Consider the following 14,492-nt stretch of genomic DNA (forward strand, 5'->3'; position numbering starts at 1 on the left):
CAGTCATGTCCACAAAGACACCACAGTGAATACTGTAGTATACTAGTCATGTCTGCAAAAACACTACAGTGAATACTTCATTAAGTCCACAAAAACACTACACTAAATTTAGTGTAACTACAGTATTTAGACCATAGTAAACTATTGTATTTTGTTCATGTGGATGTGTGGTGCAGCAGGTAGACTAGTGGTTACAGTGTTGGGCCAGTAACCGAGCCGACTTTCACCTGAAAGTCTGTCGATGTGTCCTTGAACAAGGCACTTAGCCCTAATTTGCTCCAGGGGTGTCATTCTACTATGGCTTACCTTGTAAAATAACACATTTCACTAAACCTATGAGAGTGTTTAGGCTTGTTTGAGTGGTAAGGCTGAAGCAACCGACTGTAAATGAAAGTCGAGGAGTAATGTTGGGGAGGTGCATCTGCAACAACCGAAAGTTGGACACTAATGTGGTTTTTCCAACCAGCTCAGATCAACATGGCAGTGTTGACATGGTTAATAAGGTTTTCCTGTCTCAGCCTCCAGTATTTATGCTGCAGTAGTTTATGTGTCAGGGGGCTAGGGTCAGTTTGTTATATCTGGAGTACTTCTCATGTCCTATTCGGTGTCCTGTGTGAATTTAAGTGTGCTCTCTCTAATTCTCTCTTTCTCTCTTTCTTTCTCTCTCTCGGAGGACCTGAGCCCTAGGACCATGCCTCAGGACTACCTGACATGATGACTCCTTGCTGTCCCCAGTCCACCTGGCTGTGCTGCTGCTCCAGTTTCAACTGTTCTGCCTTACTGTTATTGGACCTTGCTGGTCATTTATGAACATTTGAACATCTTGGCCATGTTCTGTTATCTCCACCCGGCACAGCCAGAAGAGGACTGGCCACCCCACATAGCCTGGTTCTCTCTAGGTTTCTTCCTAGGTTTTGGCCTTTCTAGGGAGTTTTTCCTAGCCACCGTGCTTCTACACCTGCATTGCTTGCTGTTTGGGGTTTTAGGCTGGGTTTCTGTACAGCACTTTGAGATATCAGCTGATGTACGAAGGGCTATATAAATACATTTGATTTGATTTTGATTTGATTCTTTATGATATCTAAATAAACATGCCTCAAACCCCCATATCACACACTCACAAATTGAAATCAAAGGTGTGTATTCAATTAGTGATACAGAGTTTCAAATATCACATTAATTTGTATATATCCACTGTATACATTAATGCCAGCAAAGTTGGTTCCAGTTTCAGTCACGTCCTTGGTCACATTCGTTTAGGTCAAACAAAAACACCTTAATGATTGGTTGACGATAGAGCCTCCCACAATACAGACGATTTCTGCAGGAGGAAATTGGTGAAGAGCAACTGCAGAAACGTGTCATGAAACTTGTCAAAATGTCATGAGCTTTGATCACATGACTTATGTAAAGTTCACGCAGTCGACGTGTAAGCGCAACTCGGCTAATTTATGTGCCGATAATGCAACACACTTTGAAAGGTGGTGACCAAAGATGGTCACTGACTTGACAAAAGTGATCCGCTCAAATGCAACCACTGTGTGTGGGCAAGAACAACACAGACAAAAGCTCTGCTCATCAAACTAAAGCACAGCTGTCTTCTCATGAACATAAACACTTTAATGAAAAGAAACTCCAGCACACTGGTGATATTGAAGCTCTACAGATTAAACTGAACTTTATAACAACAGTTTGAACTCAATAGACCATCAGGGTGTAAATACCTTACCACAGATAGAGGATACACCACAAACATCCCTAGAGAATAGTCATGGATATAGTCATCTGATTGCAATGACAAAACAAAGTTGAATTGCATATCAACATGAACTCATAAACTCACTGCATGAGATATTTTGCTCCTCTTGTATGATGGATGTATATAAAATCATCTGGTTTATAATCATAACCTAAGTTTCATTGCACATGACTGACATAATGACTCTAGTGTGTTATAGTTGAGATACAGTTGTGCTATTGGAGGAAGATAAAACTAATAATAAAATAGAAGAAGAAAAAGAATGTTAACTTGTCTATACATTCACAGGAACTGTATGGAAAGGAAAGGGATGGTGATGTCATACCCAAAGTCGGTGACCAAGAAATGACTCTAGGACACAGCTGCTTTCCTTAAGGGTATGAAGCATTACTAATGAAGATCATGTTGATGTGGGGATAATGGATCATGACTACCAGCTCCAGGTGAGCTGTTGACTGTTTCTTGAAGGTTATGACTCCTTCTCTTCCTATCATTGAGTGACAAGATGGACAGGACCTCTACACTATTACCGATTATGTGTCCACTAGAACACAGATGACTCATTATGTCTGATGTGTCTGTGACACATTCATTAACAACTGGATCTGTGGCCAGCCTATACACACACAGTGTAAACATTCCAATTTCCAAGATAACGTCCTTGATTGATTAAAATGACGTCACAGGCTGCGAGAGTTTGACATTGGAATGAGATAGGTAGAGGAAATGTGCCACAACACAAAGGGCTAATTATAAACAGGACAGAGGCAGGCAAGGTGAACGTGTGAGAGTCTGAAATGAGCAGTTATCCTTCAGTTGGATCAGTGGTGTCAAATTTGGAGTCCTTGACGTTGAAACTGCTATGCCAGCTTGTGATATTAACAAAGAAGTGACTGCAAACAACAAACACAGGTGTTTTCCCTCGGACGTCAGTGCACGTGTGTAAGAACAGAGATAGAACAATAGAATATGTACTGCAATTTATTTTGGCACGTTACACGACACTCCTCACCTCCGCTACGCCAACAAAACCAAAACAATAACAAAGGTAATGGGGCGGACAAGGTAATGGCACTGTTTTCCCTACTCCATCTTTAAGACACGCTTACACACAGTAGTATGAATCATAGTATTGTTGACTTTGCAAGCTATCAAGATGAAAATCTATGATAAAAGGAGGAGGAAGAGTGTAAAAAAAAAAAGTGCAAAGCTTTCGTTTACTATATCTCTGTGTTGGAACCATTTGAACCCAGTAGGGTAGTTTCACGGGAATCACCTGACTGGATCAGTTTAAGTTAAATAAAGGTTCATTTTAGCATCAAAGGTAGAGACCAAGATCCCAGAGCTCATCATCAAGTCACCGATTTTGGCACAAGCACAGAAAAACCTTTCTGAACTGAAACTAATCTTTCTTTCTTTCTTTCTTTCTTTTCAGTTTTACCAGGAAGACATGTTTTTGTAAATCCTACCTTACAGTTTGTTACCGTCTTGTTGCTGTTTCTATTACCATCTCCTGTTTCCTTCCTCCTACTAAACTGTTTACCCTCAAGGAACACTGCATTGTTAATTACTGCTAAGAACACACACAGTCACACAGTCAGACAGACAAACACACAGACACACTGCTGTGTCGCCAGAGGGGTTTGTTTAATAATGGAAGCCGGTTGGTTTCCCCTCCTCTCCTGGAGGGTTTTTGACAGACTGCACAACACTGGGCAAGCTGGCAAACTGGAACACCTACTGTACTGAACACAAGACCACCCAGGAGTCTACATCAGCTACCAGATTTAACTTGAGAAACAGGCTTATAGAGGCTTTTATCATGACCCTAAAAAAAACACAGGAAGTATTTTAGCATGGTCCCAGTTTAAGTTGTATAGTCAACAGTTGGCTAGAAAACACAAACTGATCTTAATTGTTTAGTTTAATTGTTTAGTTTCACAGGCCTCTATGGTTAATCACTCAACCCAAGTCATTGACATTCAGGGCTTAGACACAGAGGATACCTTTAAGCCTGGTCCCAGATCTGTGACTCCTACGTTCGGCTTGTAGAGCATCAAACAGTTCTTGAACCAGGCTATTAAATGCCTTTTATTGTGCTCTCAAATGTTGAATTTCACAGGCATTTGGTTCTCTAGCCTCTCTCATCCCAGAGATCATTGACATTCAGGGCTTGTGACTCTGAACCTTACATTGTAGAAAGTAGCATTGAACCAAAGTGAAATCCAATGGCATTGTTATAGAGACCTTTTGTTTTACAGAGGAAAAATGGAACAGAATAGGACATTGATCTCTCAGTGGATAGAGAGAGAGAGATGGTGGCAAGAGAGAGAAAGAAAGAACCGAGAGTGATATGGAGAGAGAGAAAGCAAAAGAGGGGGAGAGAGAGAGACCACACTATTCAGTCTCATGCCACATCCTCCTTTACTCCACTTCTCTCTGTGAAATTTGCCTAATGTATATTTAATTCAAAACACTAACGGATTATGGAAGACATTTAAAAGAGTCATTATGGAAAGGATGTATTGTCAAACTGCCGTAGGAGGCGGCTCATGTTGAAGAAAAAGAGAAAAAAGAGGACCGGGAGGAGAGATGAGAAAAACATGCAAATGAAATAAGCCTCTTTTTTTTCTTTTTCACACACAGATGGAGCAGACTCCACAGGCTCTGCTTATGATTTAATCTGCCTGAGAAGTGAACACAGCATGAGAGCCTTTAGGGGGTGACTCACTTTCTGCACTCTCCTGTCAAATAATGGAACAGATTTAACTGAGTCCAACAGGGACAGAGGAGACAAAAGAGAATGTAGGCCCAGTGTGTGCAAGAGGGCGAAAGAGGAAAAGTGAGCGAGGAGGAGATGGAAAGAGAGCGAGATAGAGAGAGAGATGAGAAAGAGGGAAAAGGAAAGAGCGAGAGAGAAGGTGGAGGGAAGAGAGAGAGAGAGAGAGAGAGGCAAAAAACACTTTCAATTAAGTGTGCAACACATATATAGAACAGTATATATAAATATAGAACAGTTCACTTGGCTAATCTTGAATGCCCAATTTTGGGAGAGGGCACTAAATGTTTTTTATTTTTTTATTTTTTTATTTCACCTTTATTTAACCAGGTAGGCTAGTTGAGAACAAGTTCTCATTTGCAACTGCGACCTGGCCAAGATAAAGCATAGCAGTGTGAACAGACAACACAGAGTTACACATGGAGTAAACAATTAATAAGTCAATAACACAGTAGAAAAAAAAGAGAGTCTATATACATGGTGTGCAAAAGGCATGAGGAGGTAGGCAAATAATTACAATTTTGCAGATTAACACTGGAGTGATAAATGATCAGATGGTCATGTACAGGTAGAGATATTGGTGTGCAAAATAAATAAAAACAGTATGGGGATGAGGTAGGTAAAATTGGGTGGGCTATTTACCGATAGACTATGTACAGCTGCAGCGATCGGTTAGCTGCTCAGATAGCAGATGTTTGAAGTTGGTGAGGGAGATAAAAGTCTCCAACTTCAGCGATTTTTGCAATTCGTTCCAGTCACAGGCAGCAGAGAACTGGAACGAAAGGCGGCCAAATGAGGTGTTGGCTTTAGGGATGATCAGTGAGATACATCTGCTGGAGCGCGTGCTACGGGTGGGTGTTGCCATAGTGACCAGTGAACTGAGATAAGGCGGAGCTTTACCTAGCATGGACTTGTAGATGACCTGGAACCAGTGGGTCTGGCGACGAATATGTAGCGAGGGCCAGCCGACTAGAGCATACAGGTCGCAGTGGTGGGTGGTATAAGGTGCTTTAGTGACAAAACGGATGGCACTGTGATAAACTGCATCCAGTTTGCTGAGTAGAGTGTTGGAAGCTATTTTGTAGATGACGTCACCGAAGTCGAGGATCGGTAGGATAGTCAGTTTTACTAGGGTAAGTTTGGCGGCGTGAGTGAAGGAGGCTTTGTTGCGGAATAGAAAGCCGACTCTAGATTTGATTTTCGATTGGAGATGTTTGATATGAGTCTGGAAGGAGAGTTTACAGTCTAGCCAGACACCTAGGTACTTATAGATGTCCACATATTCAAGGTCAGAACCATCCAGGGTGGTGATACTAGTCAGGCGTGCGGGTGCAGGCAGCAAACGGTTGAAAAGCATGCATTTGGTTTTACTAGCGTTTAAGAGCAGTTGGAGGCCACGGAAGGAGTGTTGTATGGCATTGAAGCTCGTTTGGAGGTTAGATAGCACAGTGTCCAAGGACGGGCCGGAAGTATATAGAATGGTGTCGTCTGCGTAGAGGTGGATCAGGGAATCGCCCGCAGCAAGAGCAACATCATTGATATATACAGAGAAAAGAGTCGGCCCGAGAATTGAACCCTGTGGCACCCCCATAGAGACTGCCAGAGGACCGGACAGCATGCCCTCCGATTTGACACACTGAACTCTGTCTGCAAAGTAGTTGGTGAACCAGGCAAGGCACTCATCAGAAAAACCGAGGCTACTGAATCTGCCGATAAGAATATAGTGATTGACAGAGTCGAAAGCCTTGGCAAGGTCGATGAAGATGGCTGCACAGTACTGTCTTTTATCGATGGCCGTTATGATATCGTTTAGTACCTTGAGCATGGCTGAGGTGCACCCGTGACCGGCTCGGAAACCAGATTGCACAGCGGAGAAGGTACGGTGTGATTCGAGCTGGTCAGTGACCTGTTTGTTGACTTGGCTTTCGAAGACCTTAGATAGGCATGGCAGGATGGATATAGGTCTGTAACAGTTTGGGTCCAGGGTGTGGACTCTATCTGTGCACATCTGTGTACAAAATAAACGTGGACAGTTTTTAGTTTGTTATTATGCATCGTAAATACAGAGACAAAGAAACAGTGGGGGAGTGAAGTTAGGGGAGCAGAGATCTGTATTTACTTATAAAGTGATAAGATTTTTTTATCTCTTTATACTCCTTTTAACTATAGAACTCTGATCACGGATCAATTCCAATGTTTGCATTGCACTTACAAATGGCAATGCAAACACTGAAATGTTGTGCGGCCCTTGTTTGTGACTGTGCTATGATTCCCCATTATAACTGTAAGGTAACAGTAATGTATCCTAATACATCAGGGATGGACATTCATTTCAACCCGAGTGCCACAGCGCCGCACAGATTTTTATCCAGACTGTTCATCAAAAGCAATTTGCAGGCCAGGAAAAGGGCAGTAATTTGAAAACGTACAGTGTAGGTCCATTGTAAATTCGACATACTTTCTATCTAGTTTAAGACATTCAAGAGTGGTCTGGAGTTTTTGTTTAACCTAAAATAATGATTTCCTTCCAAAGAAACAAAAAACATTTGTATTTATACATTTTTATTAAAATCCCCCGGGCCGGATTACGTGGGCTGTATGTTGCCCACCCCTGAAATAGATACACAAGTGCTGCTCTTATACCTCATATCCCTTCAGTACTCCGAGAGAGACAGGGAGGGAGGGCAATCTGAAACATGCGTGCACACATGCACACACACACACTTCATTAACTCATCCAAACCAAATAAATATTTATCGACTTGAATAGTAACAAAAACGGTGCAAGTATATGCATAACGCTGCTGCTATGGCGATGATGATGGGTCTTCAATTTTTCTTCTTGAGGAGATGCACTACAAGTCAGTTCCACGACAACTGTCTCTGTCGCCATGACAACAGAGTTCACTCAGCGAGCGATGGAGCGAGCCAGGCAGGAAGGGGGAGTTGGCCCTGTCACCGTAGAGAGCGACGCCTTGCTCTGATAAAGGATGTGTGAGTGTGTGTGTGTGTGTGTGTGTGTGTGTGTGTGTGTGTGTGTGTGTGTGTGTGTGTCAAAGGATGTGTGATCCTGTCTCTGAGAGAGAGAGAGAAAAAGTAACAATGTACACATCACAAGCAAAACAAGAGTGCAGCATTTGATGTACTCCACTGTACTTTTAATGTATTTATGTCAAAAACATGTACTTTTAATCCATAGAGACAAGAGGAAAGCACATCAAATAAATCCAGTCTTTCTTATATTTACTTATATCTTACTTACTTATTTAGTCCTCTTTGTCCTGATACATAAGGCTGTCCAACATCATGGGAAGATGGAAAGATGATGCTGTAGTGGAAAGCTGCTCCTGACCTGCTATTTTGTGTTTTTTAACGCAGATTTTTGTTAACGCTGTCATGTCTCCGCCATCATTTCCTATGACCGAAAACAGCTTCTGGACATCAGAACAGCGATCACTAATCTCAATTTGGATGAAGATTTCTATTTCAACGACTCAGCAGTTCTGGACATTCTGCTTACCCCCGGAACAGGTCCTGATCCCCAGGACTCAAAAGAGGAAGCAGCGGTGAAAGAGAGGCAAGTGAGGCGGCGTCATGACAAAACTACGTCGGCAAGTATGCAGACCACCATTGCCCTCTGTTTTGTTGGCGAACGTGTAGTCACTGGAGAACAAACTGGATGAGCTCCGTTTGAGTCTGTCCTATCAACGGGACCTGAAATTCTGTATTATCATATGTTTCTCAGAGTTGTGGCTGAACGAGGACATGTATATACAACCCACCTTGTTTTTCTATGCATCGTCAAGAATGGACGACAGATTCAGGTAAGGTGAGGGGGGGGGGAGTGTGTCGCTTTGTTAACAACAGCTGTTGCGCGATCTCTAATGTTAAGGAAGTTTTTGCTCGCATGAATTTGAATACTTAATGATAAGCTGCAGACCATACTAGCTGTCTACTGTATATACCACCACAAACCAATGCTGGTACTAAGAACCCACTCAACAAGCTGTATAGGGCCATAAGCAAACAAGAAAATACACATTCAGAGGCGGTGTTTCTTGTGGTCAGTGATTTTAATGCAGGAAAACTGAAATACGTTTTGCCTCATTTTTACCAGCATGTCACCTGCTCCTATAGGTGACAAAACTCGAGATCACCTTTACTCCACACACAGAAACCCATACAAGGCCCTCCCTCACCTTCCCTTTGACAAATCAGACCATAATTATTTCCTCCTGATTTCCTACTAATAAGCAAAAACTCAAACAGGAAGTACCAGTGACGCACTCATTACGGAAGTGGTCCGACAAAACAGATGCTAAGCTACAGGACTGTTTTTCTAGCACAGACTGGAAAACAGTATGTTCCCGGAATTTTCCGATAACATTGAGGAGTTTACCACATCAGTCACTGGCTTCATTAATAAGTGCATCGACGACGTCGTCCCCACAGTGACTGTACGTACATACGTACCAATAGCCATGGATTACAGTCAACATCCGCATTGAGCTAAAGGCTAGAGCTTTCAAGTAGCGGGACATTAATCCAGATGCTTATAAGAAATAATTTTTGTCAAGTGTGCTCCCTTCCCGGCCTCTAGGTCACCAGGCTACTCATTAGGGTGCACACCTGTCACCAGCATTACGCACATTTGCGCATAATGACACGCAACTGGACTCCATCACCTCCTTGATTACCTTCCCTTTATATGTCTCTCCCTTTGGTTTCTTCCCCAGTCGTCATTGTTTCTGTTTTTTTCATGTCGGTACACTGTTTGTGTTTCTTGTTTTGTTCATTTATTAATTAAATGTATTCACTCCCTGAACTTGCTTCCCGACTCTCAGTGTACATCGTTACAGAATGATGACTCAACAAAGGGAAGCATTAGGGAATGTTTTTTTTTTGTTTGTTTGTTTTTTGTGTTGGGGGTGATGTCGGGTCCCGGGTGTTGGAGCCGGAGCCGGAGCTACCTGGGAGGAATCGGCCGGATTGTAGGCTTCCATGCCTCAGCAGGTTCGATTGCCTCAGCTGAGGCAACGGGGAGGTCTCAGCCAGCTCCTGAGGTTCACTCCTCAGCCAGTTCGTCAGGTTTTTGCGCCTCAGCGGAGGTGACTGGTCCGCTACGGATCCCCGGGATCGTCCCTTTGGTTGGCGTCCTGCGGCTGGAGCCGAACGCGCTGGGGAGGGGGTACTGTCATGTAATGCTCTCTCTCCGGCGCTCTAGGTCATAATGCTCCTGCGACTCAGCTGGATCAACAGGTTCCCGCACCTTAGCAGAGGTGACCAGTCCGCTCATGATACCCGGGATCATCAACTTTGTCGGCGTCCTGCAGCTGGAGCCGCGCGTCGGGGAGGGGGTACTGTCACGTGTGCTCCCTCTCCGGCCTCTAGGTCCTCAGGCAGCTCGTTAGGCTGCACACCTGTCACCAGCGTTATGCGCATTTGCGCATAATGACACTCACCTGGACTCCATCACCCCCTTGATTATATGCCCTTTATATGTCACTCCGTTTTATTTCTTCCCCAGTCGTCATTGTTTCTGTTTCTGTCATGTCGGTGCGCTGTTTGTGTTTCTTATTTTTTAAATGTATTTATTAAATGCATTCACTCCCTGAACTTGCTTCCCGACTCTCAACTTACATCGATACACCGTTACGACCTCCGATGAGCCATCAAACAGACAAAGCGTCAATACAGGGCTAAGATTGACACAAACTACGCTCCTCTGATGCTCGACAGCTGTGGCAGGTTTTGCAAACCATCACAGATTACAGAGGGAAACCCAAACGCAAGCTGCCCAGCAACACGAGCATACCAGTTGAGCTAAATGCCTTCTACAGTGGTTCTTCCTTTAACCTCACTAGGGTATGTGCGGTACGCAAGCGTCCCACCTCATCAACAGCCAGTGAAACTGCAGGGCGCCAAATTCAAAACAACAGAAATCCCATAATTAAAATTCCTCAAACATACAAGTTGTTATAAAATTTAAAAAAAAAACCTTCAGCCACAGTGTCCGATTTCAAAAAGGCTTTACGACGAAAGCACACCAAACAATTATGTTAGGACAGAGCCAAGTCACAGAAAAACACAGCCATTTTTTCAAGCTCAAAGAGAGAAATAGAGATAAATTGAATCACTAACCTTTGATGATCTTCATCAGATGACACTCATAGGACTGCATGTTACACAATACATGTATGTTTTGTTCGGTAAAGTTCATATTTATATCCAAAAATCTCAGTTTACCATTGGCGTGTTATGTTCAGTAGTTCCAAAACATCCTGTGATTTTGCAGAGAGCCACATCAATTTACAGAAATACTCATAATAAACATTGCTAAAAGATACAACTGTTATGCATGGAATTTTAGATCCACTTCTCCTTATTAATGCAACCGCTGTGTCAGATTTCAAAAAAACATAATGGAAAAAGCACACCATGCAATAATCTGAGTACAGCGCTCAGACACAAAACCAAGCCATACTTTGGAGTCAACAGAAGCCAGAAATAGCATTATAAGTATTCACTTACCTTTGATGATCTTCATCAGAATGCACTCCAAGGAATCCCAGTTCCACAATAAATGTTTGATTTGTTCGATAAAGTCCATCATTTATGTCCAAATACCTCCTTTTTGTTTGCGCGTTTAGTTCACAATCCAAACTCACAAGGAGCGGGAAGGTCCAGGCGAAAGTTCAGACGAAATATCATATTATAGTTCGTAGAAACATGTCAAACGGAGTATAGAATCAATCTTTAGGATGTTTTTATCATAAATCTTCAATAATGTTCCAACCGGAGAATTCCTTTGTCTTCAGAAATGCAATGGAACGCAAGCTAACTCTCACGTGAACGTGCGTGGTCAGCTCATGCCACTCTGACAGACCTCATTCAGCTCCCATCCTTGACAGTAGAAGCATCAAACAAGGTTCTAAAGAGTGTTGACATCTAGTGGAAGCCTTAGGAAGTGCAATATGACCCCATAGACACTATATTCAATAGGCAATGACTTGAAAAACTACAAACCTCAGATTTTTTGCCTGCCATATGAGTTCTGTTATACTCACAGACATAATTCAAACAGTTTTAGAAACTGTTTTAGAAACTGTGTTTTCCATCATAATCAACTAATAATATGCATATATTAGCAACTGGGACTGAGTAGCATGCAGTTTACTCTGGGCACGCTTTTCATCCAAAGTTCTGAATGCTGCCCCCTACCCTAGTGAAGTTAAAAGTTGTGTCGTACTGTAGCACAGCTTGCGGGCTGCCGCAGAATTCTATGGCACATTATTTAAGTGTCAGCCATTGTTGCCATTAATTCTAGTTAGTGCTAGTTTGACTACCAGAGGGCATCTTTGAGAAGCATTTGACTGTTTTTAATATTGGCTGTACTAGAGAATTTAAAAACTTTTTTGTAAGAATATAGTTTAATGGGTTGGATTTTAAGAAATTTAGCTGAATTAATTTGATTAATATTATGGTATTTCTATTCCAAGAAAAAAAAATTAACCCTCAGTGTTTCCGTTAGGAAAATATGGCTACTAAGTGACTGCGAGTGAAGAGCAAAATAATCCTAACATTTCCACACCCTAATTGTAGGCTAACCAGTGCCCAAACAAAAATTCAGTGAAAATAAAAATCAAATTGATTTATCAGACTACTCCCCATGCTTGTCTCAGAGCAGCACGAAAAGGTGCTGAAATAGTTCATCACACGCGGGTAGGCTATTGCTTCAAATCCTATTATACCAATTGACTACAACACTGTAAAGTAGGCCAGATAATGCTTAAATAAATTGACTGCTGGTCTTTACTGTATGCTGTATTTTTGCATTGTATTCCATTTCCAGCGAGACTATTTAATCCATCGACTCACTGATGAATGAAGAAGATGAGCATTCAGCAAAGGCCATCTGTAAACTGCTGGCATCACGGCACAACATCAACATCGCTCTAATCACAGTCAAAAGACAGTTGAAGAAACTTGCGTGGACTTATGGAAAGGCTCTGTTAGACATTTTACATATTATATATGTAATTGGTTTCTTCTCCAGAACATTAACCATGTGTGTTCTCTTGTTTTGTACTGTTCTGTAGTTTCCACCCAATGATTTGTCTGACAAACAAAGAACTTTGCGTGCTGCAGGCCCAGGCATGGATCAAAGAGACATTCAATGACATCATCAAGAGATATGCTGGACCCTAAGTCAGCGAGGTGTTTTTGGGACCACATCGTGTCTATTGTCCTGCTAATAGCCCTTGTGAAAACAAGTGTTTGAAAACATGTTATCTGATATCTAAGAGGCTATATAATTATAACGCAGGGTTAATCATAATAGTAATTATCGTTGGATAACAGATCAGCTCTTGGAATTCATTTAGAGGCGGCTTCTATCTTCAATATAATCATTCCTTCAGAAGGTTAAACCCTTGGCCTTCAACCAAAAACACAGCATCTGCCATGGTAGAAATATGTTATTTATATATATATATATTTTTTTACTATTTCAAAATGCATATGTTTATAGGCTACTGTGCAGTGTCTTTAAATACAATGCTCCCCCTACCATCCTTCTTGGCAAGAGTCTATTGTCCTGCTAAAAGCCCATCATGAGTGGATGGCCTCTTTTGTATTCCAGTGTATTGCATGAATGTATTAATTACAGTCATTTACCATTCTCGGAGTGGAAACATTGTTTGCAGAGTTTACAACATAATTTGGTGGTTACAGACCTAACACTGAAATGGGTAGCACCATAGAAAAAAATCTGGCTTGATGAAAACTATGTCAATTTCGCCTGTTCTCTTTTGGTCTATTTTTAAATGATAGATAAACAGCTCGTTTTTTAAGGGTCACTGTGTTAAGGGTGGAGTTTGGGGCAGGGTGAGGAGTGCTGGAAAGGTGTGACTTTCAGGTTACAATAGGCCATAAGTATACAGCAGATCGCCGATTGTCCTCACTTTGATTATGCTGTAACAACACAGCAACCACAATATTTGTTGTCTTATTTGTTCTGACTTTTCTCGTGGATTAAACTGAAATTGACAATATAACGATATTTTGGAGATTATTTCGTTTTTAAATCATCGAAAGTGAGAGGTTGTAATCCGAATAAAGGGAAAACAGCCATTCTTGAACATGGGGTGAGACATTCTAACCAATTTGTAAATCAAGCCAGTTTGTTATTTAGAACTATTTATTTCAGTTTTTAGAGGGAGAGAAACCAAAATTCCACCGTGCTTATTTTTCAAAAATCATCAGTCCACATGTCAAGGGTGAGAGCTAGCATATTAATTTCATTTCATTTGCGATTTTCATGAATAGTTAACGTTGCGTTATGGTAATGAGCTTGAGGCTGTATTCACGATCCCGGATCCGGGATGGCTCGACGCAAGAAGTTAATGGCATCAGACCGAGGCTCTGCATCTGTCCTCGTGCTCCTAGACCTTAGTGCTGCTTTTGATACCATCGATCACCACATTCTTTTGGAGAGATTGGAAACCCAAATTGGTCTACACGGACAAGTTCTGGCCTGGTTTAGATCTTATCTGTCGGAAAGATATCAGTTTGTCTCTCTGAATGTTTTGTCCTCTGACAAATCAACTGTAAATTTAGGTGTTCCTCAGGGTTCCGTTTTAGGACCACTATTGTTTTCACTATATATTTTACCTCTTGGGGATGTCATTCGTAAACATAATGTTAACTTTCACTGCTATGCGGATGACACACAGCTGTACATTTCAATGAAACATGGTGAAGCCCCAAAATTGCCCTCGCTAGAAGTCTGTGTTTCAGACATAAGGAAGTGGATGGCTGCAAACTTTCTACTTTTAAACACTGACGAAACAGAGATGCTTATCTAGGTCCCAAGAAACAAAGACATCTTCTGTTGAATCTGACAATTAATCTTAATGGTTGTACAGTCGTCTAAAATAAAACTGTGAAGGACCT

This window comes from Oncorhynchus tshawytscha, linkage group LG06, assembly GCF_018296145.1.
Source record: "Oncorhynchus tshawytscha isolate Ot180627B linkage group LG06, Otsh_v2.0, whole genome shotgun sequence".
Classification (NCBI taxonomy): Eukaryota; Metazoa; Chordata; class Actinopteri; order Salmoniformes; family Salmonidae; genus Oncorhynchus; species Oncorhynchus tshawytscha.